The sequence below is a fragment of the Pseudopipra pipra genome, chromosome 3 (assembly GCF_036250125.1).
Source record: "Pseudopipra pipra isolate bDixPip1 chromosome 3, bDixPip1.hap1, whole genome shotgun sequence".
In the NCBI taxonomy this organism is placed as follows: domain Eukaryota; kingdom Metazoa; phylum Chordata; class Aves; order Passeriformes; family Pipridae; genus Pseudopipra; species Pseudopipra pipra.
This window is the reverse complement of record NC_087551.1, coordinates 114,750,064-114,768,486: the sequence shown is the minus strand read 5'-3', so window position 1 is coordinate 114,768,486 and position 18,423 is coordinate 114,750,064. Positions and strand designations below refer to the sequence as shown.

The 18,423-nt window shown below is 42.1% G+C and overlaps 1 protein-coding gene across 4 annotated transcripts in view; it reads left to right on the top strand.

Annotated features, from left to right (window-relative positions):
• MSRA (methionine sulfoxide reductase A) overlaps window positions 1-18,423 on the top strand; it is a 250,644-nt gene that overhangs the window by 14,468 nt on the left and 217,753 nt on the right. The window contains exon 1 of one of the 4 annotated variants that reach the window (XM_064651241.1): window positions 4,484-5,672. The exons of the other annotated variants lie outside the window; for them this stretch is intronic. The gene's annotated coding sequence lies outside the window, so the exon portion shown is untranslated. Of the gene's footprint in view, window positions 1-4,483; window positions 5,673-18,423 lie in introns of those variants that run through there. 4 annotated transcript variants of the gene reach the window in all.

Below are 18,423 nucleotides of genomic sequence, written 5' to 3'. Positions count from 1 at the left end.
TCCAGTGTGAGCCCATCCCACGGGAGACAGTCGTGGATGGAGCTCTCCAGTGTGAGCCCATCCCATGGGAGACAGTCCTGGATGGATCTCTGGTGTGAGTCCATCCCACGGGAGACAGTCCTGGATGGATCTCTCCGGTGTGAGCCCATCCCATGGGAGACAATCCTGGATGGAGCTCTCCGGTGTGAGCCCATCCCACGGGAGACAGTCCTGGATGGATCTCTCCGGTGTGAGCCCATCCCACAGGCAGCAGCTCTTCCCAACCTGCTGTCCCATGGGTCACTCCATGGGGTCAGTCCTTCAGGAATGAGCTGTACCGGTGTGGGTCCCCCACAGGGGCCACAAGTCCTACCCAGGAAAAACCTGCTTTTTGTGGGCTTCCCTCTCCATGGGCTGCAGGTCTCCAGCAGTTCCTGCTCCATCCTGGGCCTCCCATGGGGTCACGGCCTCCTTCCTGCATCCACCTGATCCAGCAGGGGCTCCTCCATGGGCTGCAGGGGGGTCTCTGCACCCTGATGGTCCCCCATGGGCACAGGGGGGTCTCTGCACCCCAATGCTCCCCATGGGCTGCAGGGGCACAACTGCCCCACCCTGTTCTTCCCCATGGGCTGCAGGGCCTCAGCTCTGGTGTCTGGAGCTCCTCCTGCCCCTCCTTCTGCCCTGCCCTTGGTGTCCACCTTGTCGTTCCCATGTTCTCACTCTGCTCTTCCCTGGCTGGAATTCTTTCTCTGCCACAACCTCCTGTTCTTAAATATGTTATCCCAGAGGTGTTACTGTCGCTCCTGATTGGCTTGGCCTTGGAAGCCCGTCCTGGAGCAGCTGGAATTGGCTCCACGGGCCAGGGGAAGCTTCTGGCAGCTTCCAACAGAAGCCACCCCTGTAGCCCCCCCTACTACCAAACCCAAACCACAGAAACCCACTACACACATTCATACTGATTTTGAACAATATTCTCATATCAGATGGACAGGATGAAGTTTTACATGGATTTCATCAATCCGTGGAACTTGGGTGTTCTGTCAAGGAAAATGAAAGGTATCCCTGACATGAAAGCTTTAAAAGTAGCTCTTTGGGGTTATATTCCAAATGGAACAGCTTAAATGAACGAGTTACTTCTATCCCAAAGTTTTCCACTTATGAGGTGGGAAATTGTGCTCGTTTGACAGGAATACTTGGACAAGTATCCAGGTACAGCACGTTGGTGAGACACTGGAGCACTGGAAGAGATGGAAAAATATATGGATGACAGGATTTTGAGAAATAAGGCAGAATAAGGTGACTCAAGGGTTGGACTTGATGATCTCAGAGGTCCCTTCCAGCCTGGCTGATTCTATGATTCTATGACATCAGGAGGTTTTCACTGGGAGAATTTTAAATGAACAAATTCTGGGGGCATCCAGGTGAAATCCATAAAAGATCATGGAATCATTAAGGTTGGAAAAGAGCTCAAAGATCATTGTGGCCAAGATGGAAAAAAGGATTTCAAATGAGTCATGACCAAGGCACAGATCAATATTGATATGTTCCTAATTCTTAAAAGGACTAATTCTTAAAGAATTCTTGAAATTCTTAAAAGATGAGTGATAGGTAAGATATGGAAAAAGGAGAAAGTTGTGGTTTTTCCATGAGCATGGGGATGTAGATGGTGTTGAAGGACAGACCTACACGTTGTTCTGTAATGATAAATAACAAACAGGGTCAAATTTGGACTGGAGATGGGTAGGAGAATACTTGGAGAGATGAGGGATTTGAGTCTTTCCAGATTCTGTGCTTTGGAAAAGAAACAACAGCAAAGGAATATCGGCTGGAGAGAGAGGAATGTTCAAGAGAAAAAGGTGAGGGTGAAAAAGCACTTTATAGAGTTTCTAATGCAGAACGTGATGTGAGGTCAAGTCACCTGAGGGTTGAGTCCTGGACTATTGCAGCCTCCCAAGGAAAAACAATTTGTGCAGGAAGAAAAGAGGGAAGGACTGACATCAGAATTGTGGCAGATCCAGGTGACAAAGGAAGAGCAAATTGGAGAAGCTGAGGGGAGGTTACGGCAAAAAAACAGGCAGAAAACATGGAAAATGTCCTGACACCCGAGGTGTGGAGAAAGCTTTGTGTTTTCTTCCTGTATCTGGAGGATACTGGAATTAAGTGGGACACTGGATTGGTCTGGGCTGGAAATTTCCTTATGGGAAGGAGGAGAAATGAGTTTCATTGAGAGATTTCAAGAGCTCAAAGTGGCGGATGATGGATCTTGGAAGACGTGTGGGAGCAATTCCAGTGGAGTGGGGCAGCCCTGCAATTAGAGCATTTAAGAGGAGGGAGAGGGAATTAGGAGAGCTGCAGGAAGCTCCACATTTGAAAAACTGGGAGAATGGAGTCATTTCTGCAAATGAGATCTGTGGAGCAGTTTAGACTGAGAGAGAAAATAAGGCTCTTCATCCTCTTAGCAAGGCTCTTCTTTTCAGGAAAGCTTGGAATTATATTTGTTTTTCCTGCCTTACTTTCACTCAGAGTAATGAAGGAATGGTTAAAATTGCTCATACCTTCGGAATTAGATATGTTTTTTAATATAGCTGAAATACTCTGTTGTCAATACATCCGTTTTTTGAAGGAAAACTAATTAAAAGCTGAGTTTTTCGTAATGACTGCTGGGGCAGTGTGGCCTTTGTGAGGCAATTCCACTGGCAGTCATTTCCATGGGATCTTTTTGTTCCCATGTTGCTGCTGATGGTCTTTCTGCAAAGGCAAAGCGACACATTAGAATTTTCTGTCAAGTGCACAAAGAAAAGAAAGAGAAAAATTAGACATAGGTGTGTTTTTTCCCAAGCTGGCCTGTCATGATGCTGCTGGGTGCTAATTGAAATGATGGGGTGTGCAATATTTTGAGGCAAAAATGTGATTTTAAAGTTAATGATGTTTCTTCTGGAGTTGAGTGGCTACTGGGATAAACATGGGCGGGTTTGCTACAGTCATTGGAAACAAGGCAAGGGGAATCTTGGGTGGACTCTCATTTACTCACTTGTCTGGAGGTCAGATAATTAACCTGGTTTTTAAAAAATCAGTAGCTAAAATAACCCAATCACTCACAGGATGTAGCAGTTGTTATCTTTAGAAACGTAGAGGGTTCTTCTTGGATATTAGGAATTCTTGGCTGGGAGGGTGGTGAGGCCCTGGCACAGGTTGCCCAGAGAAGCTGTGGCTGCCCCTGGATCCCTGGAAGTGTCCAAGGCCAGGCTGGACAGGGCTTGGATCAACCTGGGCTAGTGGAAGGTGTCCCTGTCCATGGCAGGGGGTTGGAGTGAGATCTTTAAGGTCCCTTCCAACCCAAACCATTCCATGATTCTATGATTCTATGAATTTCTGAGACTCTATATTGAATAAACTTAGAAAAATTACACACTTAGGGAAGGTTTTTTCCCCTGAATATTCTATTTAGCTCATTAATGTAATGCACGGATTTTAAAAAGTTGGCATTTTGCCTCGGCAAATAGCTGGAAGATAAAGTTTATTCCTGTAATTTTCCTCGCACGAATTCCCGTCATTTAGAATCTCTTGAACGAAGCTCCAAATATAATTTTCTGTCCTTAAAGTCTTCCAACCCATCAGAAAATTGCCCACCAGAGTTAACTGTTACTGCTGAGCCATTTCTCCTGTGGGTGCCATAGGAACTTGTGCTTTTGAATTAACAGATGACACCGCTGGCACCTATGGATGTGAGGAGATTAATGGAGATTTTTTTGTGTATTTTTATGTATAAGCTGGAGATTTTTTGTAGTTTCTTTTTAGTTTTCAGCTGATTTTTAATAATGGTGGGATCGAGAAGAACTGGGAGTTTCCAAGCTGGACTTTAAATAAAGTTAAAACGTGCGTGGCTTCCGAGTGTGATCCTAATTCCACTTTATACATCTCCTGCTCCTGGCACCTTCCCATGATTCTGGGGAGGAGGGAATGCAAACATAGTATTTTAAGGAGTATTTGGTGCTTATTAAAATCACACACACGCCCTCCTTTCCCGGGAATGTCGATTTACTGCAGGTTGTTCATGTGTCGCACGCGGACATTTTTTAGCGAACAGATCCCTTATCCCTGCGAACCGGGAACGAACAGGGAATGGCTTCCAGGGAGCAAAAAAAAAACAACCCACCCCTCCTATCCATTGTAAAAGGTAGGGAACCATGAAATCCATAAGCCGGCTTGGCACAGGAGGCGGCTGTTGGTGCCAAGATTTGGTTCCTGACCCACAGTTTCCCGTTTTTAAACGTATTAATCGATTCGCCAGGAGCATCCTTTGGAAAACAAGGATTCAGACAGGCTGGCACAGGCTGGAGCTCCGCCAAGGCTGCTCGGGAAGGTTGCCATGCTGGGAGCGAGCGAGCGAGAGAGCGAGAGAGCGAGCGAGCCGAGGGAAGGGAAAAAAAAAAAAAGGCAAGACTTGGCACAGCTCAGTCAAATCAGCTCCTTTTGTCTGATTTCTCGGCTTGAGCTTCGGGAAAGAAAACCCGTCCTGGGGTACAGGGAAAAAACTCCCAACTTTTTTTTTTTTGTTTTTTTTTTTTTGTTTTTTCCCTTTGGGTTTGCAAACTTCCAGCGCTTTTTTGGGCTCTCGGGAAGTGGTGGGACGTTAAAGTGATGTCGACTTGCCAGCGAGCAGGGAAATGAAAGCTTTTCATGGAGGCTCCACGATGTGAGTTTGGACATTTGGGGAATGTGATATTTTGTGGTTTTTTGGTTTTTTTTTTTTTTTTTCTCCTCTGTCTGATGAAACTGTGAGGGAGCCGAGAAACTTGGAAGATTTCAGAGGGAATGCTGAAATCAAAGGGAGGATTTTCGGTTTTTTGCAACAACAAAAAAGTTTTCGTCGGCGTGAAGGTGCTTTCCAACCAACCCCGAGCGCCTTCGGAATATGCTCAGGACGGGAATTCCGGCATTTCTCTCTTATAATGCCCCAGAAACGAACTTTTAATGGAACCTCCTTAAAGATTTTCATCTGACCCAGCAAGGAAGTGAGAGTAGAGGGAAAAGTTGGGACATCTCAATGGAAAAGTGAGTATGTTCTTAAAGCCACAATGTCTGTTTTTGCTGCTTGGTGCTGCCCTGGCTCCATGTCCTGGTTTTTAGGGACAAGCCTGGAGAGCAGCAGGACAAGGAGAAGACACCCAGACTGTGCCTGAAGGGCAAAACTGGAAACCAGAATGTGGTTATTCTACTGCTCTAAAACATTCCCTCCAGTGCAGCTTCCTAGAAAGCATCTGGAACGGCTGCATTTTCTACTTTTAGAGGCGATAAGAGATGGGAAAATATTGGCTTCTGCCAAGTGAGGAATGTTTGGAGGCGACAGAGCTGGATGCAGAAACTTCAGTTTGTAGTTCCAGGACCTGTTTGCTGCAAACAGTGAAAAAAATCTGCTCTTTTCCCATATGTGGATTGAAAAAACCCCGTGACGAGTGAACCGTGGACGTCTCGTGGTTCCAGTAAAAATTAAGGACCTAAAAAATCCATTGTTTGTTTTCTCCAAGGATTTTCAGGGAGACAGGTTTGTGATTCCTTAGGAGCAAATGTGATCATGCTGCCTATTAGGCCTGGATGTGCTTGGATTATCCTGCTGCTGCTGTGACAATCAGCAGGATTGTTCCAGGGAGTAACTGGGAACCGGAGATTTTTCCGGATCGGCTTCACTTGGAGTAAGTATTATCCCATCCTTAAAGACTACACTGCTCAGCCTGTGAGATGTGCAATTCCTGACACGCTGCACATCTCCCTAATTCCTCTGTGCTGAAAGGAAGTAAGAAACAACATTAATGAAAAGCATTTTAAGAGGAATGTGTCTGTATTTTAACTGGGCATCGTTGGCATTTGGATCATTCCACTGCTAAAAATAACTGGTCTTTTTGATCTAAACCAACTTGGGTTGCTTAATATTAACATGAAATTGGTTTTATAGCAAGATATGTCTGGTTTTTACTCTGTCAGTGCTGGAGTTAAATAGTGGGTGAGATGCTGCTGTGATTATTATTTGGAGCACTGAAACCTTTTAATATGGTTTGGAAGTGATTTTTGGAAGAAAAATTCCTATTCTTCGAATTCTCGTCTCTTTTTAAATCCTTAAAAAAATATCCTCAAGAGCCATGTGTGAAAATCTGGATTTCCAACTGAAGGAAGTGTTTGGAGGAGTTGGGTTTTGCTTTCTGTGCTCTCTTGTTCCTGCACAGGCACTGACACGGGATGTGCTCGGGAAAACAGGGATATGTGGGTTTGCATCAAGGGGAGTGAGTTTGGAATTCTGTCTGTGTGGAACTCTGGAACCAATTCCCTTTATTTCCCAGGAATTATGTTCAGTCTCAAAGCATGTACTGTTTTCTTTAAGCACCACATGCCAAAACAAACCTTTAATCTGTGCCCCTATTAAAAGTCAGAAAACAATGGGAAACATTTCTCGTGGTGCCTCCAAAGGAAATACTAAAATAACCTTTCAGTTTCTAGGTGATATATTAAAATAACCCTATTTCTTTCCTGAGAGAAATAATTTCATAAAGTGATTTCATAAATTCAGCTTTAAAACATGATCAACATGTGGGTCCTTGCGATGCATTTATAAATAGAAATATTTGTACGAATATTTCAACATTTATCGACACTGAAGATATTTTGAAGCAGTTACCACAATGTTGAAAATACTGTTTATCTCTGAAATTTCTAACCAGAGATTTTGGTTTCCTAACTCTCCACTGCACATTTCTTTTGGCCTACATAATAAAGTATTTTTTCTTTCTGCTGAACCCTTCGCTTTTAAAAGTTCATGTAAGTGGGTATTTTTTTGAAAATATCCCAATTTGGCAAGTTAAAATCAAGATTTGAAGCACATATTTTAAATGGTTGGAACCCCAACATTAATTGATTGCATACAAGTGAAATTTGGCAGTGGAATTTGACATGGTTTATCATATATATGATACTCAACTATGGAATAATCGGGAGTTTTCTGGATACTTTAATCCAGATTATTCATTACCACCATTCATTTACGACCCTTAATTATTGGTTAGGTTTAATAACTTCATAAATGAACAATTTGTGCTTAATTCTTAATGAATCATTAATGTCTATTTGATATTGGATTGTGGCAGATTTGAGGGTTAGTGGTGAGGGTTTAACTTGATTTTTCTTGTTAAACCACAGAGCCACGATATTATTTAATATCAGAGCGTCGTGTTTGATCCCGTAATGGGCCTGTGTCTGATCTCACTTGTATGGATTAATAATAAACCAAGCTTTACCCTTCTGGTTTTATCAGTCTTAAAGTAGTTTGAGATCAAAATGGGACTGGAATGGCTTAGTTATTGCCTTTTATATTGGTAGATATAAACCATTTTTAAATGGCTTACTATGAACTTCTTGTGAACCCACAGTAAGTTCTTATCATGGGTTACTATGAACCCATGTGGTTGTTGGGCAAGGAAGAGATGCAAGTTCTCAGTGTCACCATGGATTCTCCCTAAATATGGCTTTAGGATAATAATATAGATGTTTAAATGCAGTGTATGCAGATTTTGCATGTTATTTTTCAGTCTTGTAGGAATATTATCTTCCTATATGGAAGATTACCTTGATATTCTACCTTGGTGTGGTAGAACTCCACATGCAGCCATTGCTGAGTGTCCTTGGCTTCTATAGCCAATATTTTTAAATAAACTACATCTCTTTTAAAGCTTTTTCCATTTACCATTACTCCAGAATAATTTCCTATTTTATTGCCCACTACATTCCGAGGGGTTTTCTCTCTGTGTAGCAATTTTTCTGGCACTGGTGTCATCATTTTCATTATTCCATTTAACTGTAGCATGTTTTCCTTCAGGTCTCACCCAGCTACACAGCAAGGTACATAAAACTTAGTATTTTCCTAAGAAAACTTAGTGTTTTTTCCTAATATTTTATTTGGAAGTCCAGCCCTGACCAAGGTGGTCTGAGAAAATTCAGGAAGGAGGTTGTAGCATTCCTGTGTTACTTGTCATCTGTACCTTACCATCATTTAGGGAAGGCCACAGTTTTTATTTGTGCAACAGAAATTTTGAGCAAAATTGATATTATTTTGGCCACTGTAGCTGTTGAAACAACATATCAGTGACTTGAGTAACTTTTGTAATCCTGGTGGAGGAATAAACAGCTTTACAAGGTGATTCAGGTGGTTGTCACATCAGTCCTGTGAATTGCTCTATTGGCCATTAAAAAAATTGAAAAATAGAATATAAAATTATGAAAATATTAATTTTTAATATTTTTAAGTTCTACTGTCTGCTGTATTCCCTTTTATTCTATAGATGAAGAATAGTTCACAGTTGTTGAGGCTCTGACTGATTCTGATAACCTTGTGGAAATTGTAGAAATGATAAAAGCTTGTCCTCTTGATAATTATGGACATCCATCCCTGTTTTTCCAGTTGTTTCCCTATAATTAAATTATGCCCAGTGTAGAGCTGTTTCTCTGAGTCACTGTGGATGTTTTTCCATATTTGGTGGATGCCATGGAATTTAAGCTGTTTTAAGGGATAAATTACAAGTTCTACGAGAAATCCCCATTATTGTCCCTTCTTTACATTTATTAAATCACCTGTTTTTTTTATGAGTTTACCAAGATCAAGCAGAGTCTTGGTGTCATCTTTTCTCCTAAATTCTTATTCCTGCTGACCTCTCAGCCTTTGTACAACTCTTGGTTTGTCTAAAGTTCCAACCTGGCCTTGGACACTTCCAGGGCTGGGGCAGCCACAGCTGCTCTGGGCAACCTGTTGTTCCCTGACATGTTTCAGACACCTCCAGGTCCACAGCTTGGGAATTAGATCCCAAGAAGAGTCTCTCTGGTGTGGACACAACACATTTGCTGACTTAAAAAAGAAGCTGGAAGGTCTGAAGAAAAGGTTTGGTTTGAGTTCACTGAACTGCAGTGAGAAGATCTAGAGCTGTCCTGCAGGTCCTGAAGGAAGCTGTGAATAAACTCTGGATTTCCCTCACAGAACCTGTCTGGGATTGTGTTATCCTTCTGTAGGACAGAGCTGGCCCACCACAAACAGTTCAATAAGGCAAGTTCCTCTCAGTTCCCTGACTTTTTGAAATATTTCAGGATGTGGTTCTTCATGGAGAGCATTGAGGGTGGCTTGGAGTATCTGAGAGTGGGTGTGATTTATATTTAATCAGCAGGTTGTCTCTGTTCCATCCTATTGTCTCCACTTTAGGATCCAGAATTTGGTATTTCTGCTGTGATATGAGATCTAGAGTAGTGTACATGATGCTTTTCTGGGCAGGTGTGAAAGATGGGGAGTCCAGACTAGCCAGGTGTTATTGGGGCTATCAATATATTTAATATGATTCTGATTTAATCTTCCATCTAAATATTAGAAGAATAAGAGAAGCAGCATGAAGGAAACATTGTCTTTGGTCTGCTAGATTGGGTCAAACTGTAATATTCCTTTAACTGTCTTCTTTGATTATATGCACTTGAACTTTTTTCCTGGCACATAAAAAGGGTTTAGTCCCAGTTTCCCAACTGCAAACTTTGGGATGCAGCACTGAGAGGTTTCTATTTGTATTGGTTTTGCAGAGCAAACCATTTTCCATTTTCCATCTCAGCACTGCCCCAAATAGTGTAAGAGCAGACACAGTGTCAGAGAGCTTTGCTGTATGAATTCTTCTGTGGGGACTTCGTTTTGGATGCCCCACAGCCCTGTTTTTTCCAGAGAGGAACAGGAATAAGGTCTAGATTGCTTGTTCATCTAAGGCACAGCAAGTAAAAACAAAGAAGTCTCTGGGGTGCTTCTTTCTACCCAGTAAGGGATATGTATTTCACATTTTTGGCTTCCACAGACAGTGATTTTTAATATAAAATTCCATCCCAGCTTAAAGCACCTGCAGAGACTGAGGGGAGAACAGACTGAGAGAAAAGGTGTAGGTGAAGGAGAAGCATATTCAGAAAAATCTTCTGTTTTTTTTTAACTATATTGATAGAAGTAGTTAGAATTGAACATTATAGGATAGAAAGTTTCGTGGTATCCACTGATAAAATCTTCTCCAAGAAGTTTAAGGTGGAATTGAAGGTTTGGTTTGGGGTAGTTTTCCCACTTTTAATAACAGCCTGGGCGTTGCCCATGAGTTTCTGTTGGAATCTGCCCCTACTTGGAGAGTGCTGCACTGTTCTGTCCTCAGCTGTGGATTCTTTGTTCAATGTCCATCTGCTTCCCAATTCTCCTGAGGTGGGAAGGCAGGAAGGACTTCAAAGAAGAAAGAGAGGACCTCTTCTCTACTAATGACTGTCCAAGGCTTGCTACTTTTATTGACATTATGGAATTACAGAGTGAAGGAATGGTTTGGGTTGGAAAGGAACTCAAAGCTCATCCAGTTCCACCCCCTGCCATGGGCAGGGACACCTTCCACTAGCCCAGGTTGCTCCAAGCCCTGTCCACCTTGGCCTTGGACACTTCCAGGGATGGGGCAGCCACAGCTTCTCTGGGCAACCTGTGCCAGGGCCTCACTGCCCTCCCAGCCAAGAATTCCTTCCCAATATCTAATCTAACCTAGATTAGGTATTAATCTAGTTTTAACTAAACCTCTTTCAGTTTAAATCCATTCCCCCTTGTCCCAATGGCTTTATTATATACCTTTTATGTGGCTTTTATATATATCCACCTATGGCTTTTATATCTGCCTGTTAGTTGTGCACACTCGTGCTGCATTTTAAATGTTTGAGATGTTTTGTTCTGATGCCATTACATTCTGGCTCTTGTTTTCTGTTTTTTCTGCAGCCAGTGTAGAAACTTTATATAAATGAGCTTCTGTAATGTCTTCTGTATTTCTTTTTTTTTATATGAAACTATGATTAAACTCATAAACTCACAGCACTGGTGTAATTTTGCATTTGGATACACTGGGCTATTGTAATAAGGTATTGTCCCTGTATAATGCTTTTCCTCTCATATGGATTCACAGTCTAGAATACAATTCCCTTTTTTTTGGTATAAATTAATCTGAAAAGGAACTGTTAAAAGCCAATATGTTTGTAGTGAATGAAGCAGTTTTAGCAGAGAGAGCAATGGGATCCCTGCAATGCTCTCTCCCTGTCTCCTCTTTAAAATGGCTGTGGTGCAGGAGGCTATTGTGGTACTTACTTTTATAGTTAGCAAACATTATTCTTGTTATTTAATTCAGATGCTGACATAATGAGTGCTTGGCTGCAATGAATATTTGATGTGTTTATGCTAATGTAAAGTCCCAACTACTGCCAGTTCTCTTCAACCTTCATAACTTTTGAGACACCAATTTTAAGGACGATGCAGTTTGTCTGCCCAGGGTGTTTTGATGAAAAGGCAGAATATTTTTATGGACACTCAATTAACAACTTCTAGAATTCATTTTCCTGTGGTCTTGGCTGTTACTCAGTGAGATTTTAACTTGAAATAGTCACTTCAGACTCTCAGGAGAGAATTGGGCAGGATCAGGATGTGCAGTGGAGGTTTGTAGGATTTGCTCCTGTTTTCCCTCACAGCAGGCAGAGGTTGGCACTTTTAAGCAAATTTGGTTGTTATTAATACAAAACTATTGGAGCTTCAAGTGAAATAGTTCCTAATAAAACACAGTATCTTCTAAATAAATTGCTCCTAAAAGTGCTGAAATTCTGACCCAGATGCTCACAAGCAGCAAATTCGTAAATCAAAATCTTTCTTTTTCTCTCCTGGTCTGGAGCAGGTAAATGTCCCTCAGAAATTGCTGGTAGGATGGGGATACTTTGGAGGCACAGAATTACCTCCAGTGCTTTGTGTGTTTGTCCTCTAAATGATGCCATCAGGTTGCTCTGTCCCCCAGGAGGTGTTTTAGAAGAGGGGCTGGATGAGTCCATATGGGACATTCTGGCATTTATCCTGTTGTTGTGGCACTTGGGTACAATGTGGAGGATCCCATGTTTTGGGATCTTGGCAGTGCAGTTCATGAAAAGTGAGGAAACTGGGCCAGTGGAAGGTGTCCCTGCCCATGGCAGGGGGTGGAACAGGATGAGCTTTAAGGTCCCTTCCAACCCAAACTTTCCCATCCAGGTCTGGAGGTCCCACATAAGGAAGATGGGTTTGAGAGGGTCGAGAGGAGGTGACAAAGATGCTCCAAGGGCTGGAGCACCTCTGGAGAAAGGCTGGGAGAGCTGGGGGTGTCCAGCTTGGAGAAGAGAAGGATCCAGGGAGACCTCAGAGCCCCTTCCAGAGCCTAAAGGGGCTCCAGGAGAGCTGGAGAGGGACTTGGGACAAGAGCGTGGAGGGACAGGCCAAGGGGGAATGGCTTCCCACTGCCAGAGGGCAGGGAGAGATGGGATAATGGGAAGGAATTGTTGGCTGTGAGGGTGGTGAGGCCCTGGCACAGATTGCCCAGAGAAGCTGTGGCTGCCCCTGGATCCCTGGAAGTGTCCAAGGCCAGGTTGGTTGGGCTTGGAGCAACCTGGTCTAGTTTAAGATGTCCCTGCCCATGGCAGGGGGTGAAATGAGATGATCTTTAAGGTCCGTTCCAGTCCAAACCATTCTGGGATTCTTTCAATCCCTGCACCCAGTTGTGTCCAAGAACATCATCTCTGGATTTTATGGTCTTGTAGTGCAAGGAAGTTTTTTAACTTTTAGTTAAATTAAGTAAATTAAAATGAATTAAATTATGTCTAGAAAGTACTCTGCCCAGTCTTTCCTTTGTGGACTTTCAGCCTATTTTCTTAGTCTGATTTTCATTTAAAGGAAGCATTTTTTCTTCCCTGTTGTCTTTTTTTAATATGAAATTTCTGTGTTCCTTGCATGACAAATATACTCACTCTTGTTATCATCACAGACAGTGGTCCCAAGTGGATACATCCCCTGCTTTTGAGCTCTGTTAGACCTGGTGCATTTTGCACGTGGTGTTTCCCCTCAGCTGTTTCATCCTCTGGGGTCAGACTCAATCCCTCTGGTGGGAATTATGCAGGATATTATGGAAAACATTCCAACTGCCCCTGGCTGGTAATGAAAGGGCACAGCCCCGTGCCCTGGAGTGGCCAAGCTTATATTTGCTCTGTGGATTCCTTGATAAGGAGCTCATTGAAACAAATCTTCTGGGTGTTCAGCAGGTACCTTTAAAATGAAAAAAAAAACCCACTTTTAACCTAATAAGATAGTGAAAAAAAAAATGACAAAAAGAGGAGGAAGAAAACCAAGTAAAGAAAGGGGGGATGAGAAAATTGCTTTTAGATGAAGAGGTGCCTACAGATATATTTTGTGTTCATTTTTCTTTTGCTGTAAGGGGCAGAAATGTGTTTATTACACAAAGTTCTTTTACTTCTGCAACACTCTGTGTGCTTTATAGTAAATGATCAACCTCTGCTGGCAAGGAAAGGAGAATATTTTATCTTTGTCCTATATTACTGAGCTGTGAGAGCCAATTAAATATATTTAAGTTTGGACATCTTATTAAGACTCAGTAATCCTGCTGCATATCAGATAAAGTTATTTGCACCCTTTACTTGCTTGGGGTTTTTTTAGCATATCTGGATTTTTTCTTTATGTTCAGTACAATCCTTTATTTTTGTTTGTTTGCTTTTGGGTAAGTGCATATTTTTATTTGTAACTTACTGATGTGTGTTATTAAACTTCTCTTTCACACAGAAGGTTTTATTTAAAGATGAGAGGGTGTGTGTGTACCTGTACAAACATATATGAGTGTGGTGAAAGTCAAAATTTACTCTCATGTTCTTCTCTGAGATAATGAAACATTTACATTTTTTTCCTGATAATCAGATGTCAAAGAGCTCATTTGAAGATTTTTTATTTGTTTTTCCATTAAATTTTCCAAACATTCTGGTGCTCAACTTAGTCTGTACTTTTGCTTAAATTTGAGCTTGTGAGTGACATTTAGATCAAAAGCTCTGTTTTATTGTAAATCATTGTAATTTCATTTGTAATAGAGAAAATTGAGACAAACAAATGTACAAAGTCCTTGTCTGCCACCCTCCTTTTCACTGCCTGTGCTGGGAAGTGGAATATTCTGTCTGAAATTCCCTGGTTTTTTTTTCTTTACGAGCCCCTTTATGTGTAAAAACTTTATAGGTGTAGTTAGTGAGTGCAGTTATTGGTTTTTGAAGTGCTTTTGGGCTTTGAGTTGGCCTCTGGGTGATGCTGCAGGTGATGCTTCACTCACCTTTCTGAAGGACACGTGGAAATCAAAGTGGGATTTGCTTCTCTTTCGGGATGAGACCAGGAGTCTTATGAGGCACAAATGACAAAATATCACTGTGGAAAACTCTGAGTGCACTTCCTTTTCTCCTGCCTTTTTCCATCCAGATGAGCTGTTTCCTGTGCCTGGATTGGGGATTTCTGGCTGCAGTTCTTTTATCCCAAATTTCAGCTCATGCCACGCCCTCTGAACGTTCACGTCTCCAAGCTCTTGGTCTCCAGAGATTTCAGCACCATGAAAAGTTCCTCCCTGTTCCTGAGGATTTACTGTGGACCCAGCTTAGATTTTAGGGAGAAATTCCTCCCTGTGAGGGTGGTGAGGGGCAGGAATGAAATTCCCAAAGAAGCTGTGGCTGCCCCATCCCTGGAAGTGTCCAAGGCCAGGTTGGACGGGACTTGGAGCAACCTGGGATTGTGGGAGATGTCCCTGCCCATGGCAGGGGGGTGGAACTAAATAATCCTTAAGGTCCCTTCCAACCCAAACCATCCTATGATTCCATGATTTTATGAATCTCTCTCACAATTAAGGGAATATTTGAAATTGTTGTATTGGAGTTTTCTTGAAATGACACAGAGCTCAAATAATTGAAGTTAATGTCAAACTAAGTTTCAGTTCCTCTTAAATCAGAGGCAAAAACAAACTTAGGAAATGGAAAAGAATAAATTTACAGGGGAAGTAAATTTTTGATTTCAAATGGCAAGATAAACTCAGAGAAGAAGCAGAGAGACAGGTATGAAAATGGGATAGTGGAGGGTGTCCCTGCCCATGGCAGAGGGTTGGAATGAGATGAAGTTTAAGGTCCCTTCCCACCCAAACCATTCCATGATTCCATGATGCTCCACCCCAAAGAGACCCCTCACAGACCTCATAATTCCACAAGAGGAAACTGAGACATTCAGCCAAGTTGAAGAAGGTGTTCCCACCTTCTCCTGCAGCTCAGGCCCACCAAAAAAGACCACTTGCTATATGTAAAAATTCCGGACCCTGAACTGCTCTTTGAGCAGGTAAATGACACAAAAGGTGTTGTTTCCTCACTCCCACGAGTGAAGAAGAGAACTCCAACCTCCCTGTCAAATTTGCAGAGCTGATGATATGCCTGAAAATACTGTTTTTTTAAGGATCACCCACAGATTTCCTGTTACAGCCTGTTTGGGAACCACAGCTGGGGAACACTTGGATTAATATCCTTCTCCAGGGAAGTCCAGTGACCCGGTGTAATGTCCCACTGACTTTAACACTGATGAAAAGGCTCCCTTACAGTATCCTGTGTATCATTTATTAGTGACCTCTGGATGCTGCTTAGCAGTTCAGATAAAATTGGCTTTATATCAGTTGGAGAGGCCTGGAGAAAATGTTCTGTATTGTTAACTGGTTGGGCTGAGTCTAAACTTGCACCTCACTCTGGGACTGGACTGGAATAGTGGGACTTGAGCCTTTGTTGTCTCCACTCAGCTTCTGTCTCTACTACACAAAACTTGGGCTTTATAAGTAAGTGAAATTAAAACCTTCTTCTCCCCTTCTCAGCCTGGGAGGTGTCACCTTTCCTCTCATTCTTTATCCAGAGAGCTTTTGATCAACCAGTTGCAGATTCCCAAGTCCCAGTGCTTTTAACTGGGCACTTTAAGTGGTTGTGAGGATGATTATTGTGAACTCAAGCTGTGATTGTGCCACTGGTGATTGCAAATTTCCAAAAAGACATTCCTGGAGCAGTTGGAACCCAGTGAGTTCCCTGCCTTGGGTAGCAGGAAAATTCTTTCAGGGCTTCCCAGGTTTAATTTCTGCACCGTGGCCAAATATTTCAAGCACGTACATTTAAACTGGCTTTAAAAGCCTGTATTTAGGCTTGGATTTACTGGAAGGTGGATGAGACAGGTCCTTTGGAAAATCAGGCTCCTCTAATTACGTAGGTAACACATTTTAAAATGTTAGATTCTGTCTATGAATCATCCTCTCCCATTATTAGAGGTGACATTTCCATTTAATTTCCCAGTGGGATTCCGTTTAATGTTTTCAAAACAACGTCAGTTGGAATCATATTTGTTTTGGTTGTTTGCCTTTTACGAAGAAACCTTCAGGAGAGGAATTGCAAAGTTTTTAAAATGGAAGGAAGAAGAGTTTTTAGGGGTGAAATATTTGTAAAGGTTCTGCTTGTTATTTTCTTTTAAATTCAATACCCTGAATAGATTCTGACTTGGGAGGCAGCTGTGGTGTGTCCAAATATACTGTCAGAAACAAAGGCTTTGGGAGTCTGCTGGATTTTCTTATTTTGATCATGTTCTCATTGAGTGAATTGCTGGATTTTCTTATTTTGATCATGTTCCCATTGAGTGAATTGGGTGTATTTAGTGCTGCTGTGAACAGAACTGATCCTTAGGTTTTAATTTAGGTTTTAATTTACACGTGAAGAATTTAGTCCATCCTGGGAATATTCAGATTGTCTTACCAGGAAGGGATTTTTTTTTTTTTTTTTTAGCAGGAATATCGAATTTTCATTAAATTACTGCTGTGATGAGATATATACAGTCTGTTCTGAATATGTCTGTGCTAAATAAAAGGAAGCCAAGTGGTTTTTGGCCCTGATCCCACATGGCACGGACTGGGAACATCACTCAGGCCAAGGAGGGGGGTTCAGCTACAGAGACAAGACTCTGTGTTCTCCAAATATCCTGATTTTTTTTTTTCTGAGATGACTAATTGTGGCTTGAGGTTTTATCAGCCATCACTAATAAGATTCTCTAAGATATCTGAGTCTCTGCCTTGTTTCGGGGGTTGGTGGCTCAAGTATAACATGAAATGGAAATGCTGGGAAATATTCTAAATAAAGAAAAACTGCTCCTGCTTTTGAGAGAGTGTGAAAAGGGAGGGAACAGCAGAGGGGGGAAACAACACGTGTGTGAAGGATGAGAGAGACATAAAATCTTAGTGTGCTGCTTATTAATAGGATTTATTGCTGCTCTTTGTAATAACCCTGATTGAAACAATTTCTTTTACGTTGTGTGCTTGATATTTGCCAGGAAATTAGGGGAAAACATTAAATGTGTTGCTTTCTACCCCACACCCCCTTTCCCTTCTCCCAGTCTTTTTACTTGGGTGGTTTTAAACATTTATGGGGAAGAAAACCATTTTAAAAGGGCATGTAGCACCAAGGTAATAATCACAGAGCTGTGCTGCTTTATGGGGCAATAATCCAGTTGCCTTGTTTGAAAAAGCTACTTGGCCTTCATTCTCCAAGGCTTTTTCCCTTCGGGAATGGAGCTGGATTATTGCCTTGTAAAACAGGGCTTCATTGCTCTTGTTGATTAATTATAAATCTTTGCCTATCTCTGCTCGTGGAGTGCTTTCTGCCTCCCAGCATTCCTGCTCCTTTCCTTCATGGCTTTGTCCTGCATCCCAAGAATTCCAAGCCAAAAGCTCTGTTTGTGGCCCTCAAATGTTAATCTCCATTCTGGGAGTTTCTGGCTGCGCGTGTCAGACATTAATTTTCCTCTAATAAAGGTGAATCACAGTTTATTCAACTTTACATCACGTATCCACATATTTTCTGGGCTGTCTAAGCCAGTAGTAAGTAAATGTTAGCAAGAAACTTAAGTAGAACCATCCAAATGAGTTGGAAGAAGGTCTGGGAATCTCCCTAGTTTGAACTGGGAATGTGGGCCACTATCAAGGTAGTCATTGTTAGCACTAAGCTGGGAATTAACCCCCCCTAAGTGTTGTTAATTGACATTTTTGAGCTCTTTCCTGAAATTTTTAAGTCTTTTTCCCCTTCCTGAGACTTTCTGGGAATGGGAAAGAGCAGTCCAGGAATACCTGGGATGGCAAGGAGCCAAACACAGCCATGATCATGTGGTTGCTGGCAGGACATTTTCCCAACTGCAGGTGATCTGGCAGGACAGTTGGTCCTGAAGTATTGCCAAACAGGGCTCCAAATTGATAGACAATCTCCCAACTGGAAGATTATAGGATTTATAACATCACCTGGAATTTGTGTGCTGGGGTCAGAATAATGTCCTTATAAATTACGTCTCGTTTGAGGGGAACGACCTGAGTTTGCTCAGTGAGCAATTAGTGAATGAGCGTTTTTGGATGTAGCATTTATGATTTGTGCTTGGGAAAATGGCCACCACCATTCCTGATTTATTTAGGGATCAGCATGGATGCAGTGGGCACTTACACTGTAAAATAAATTGGAAGTTGGACCCGCTGTGTGTGACCACCAGGC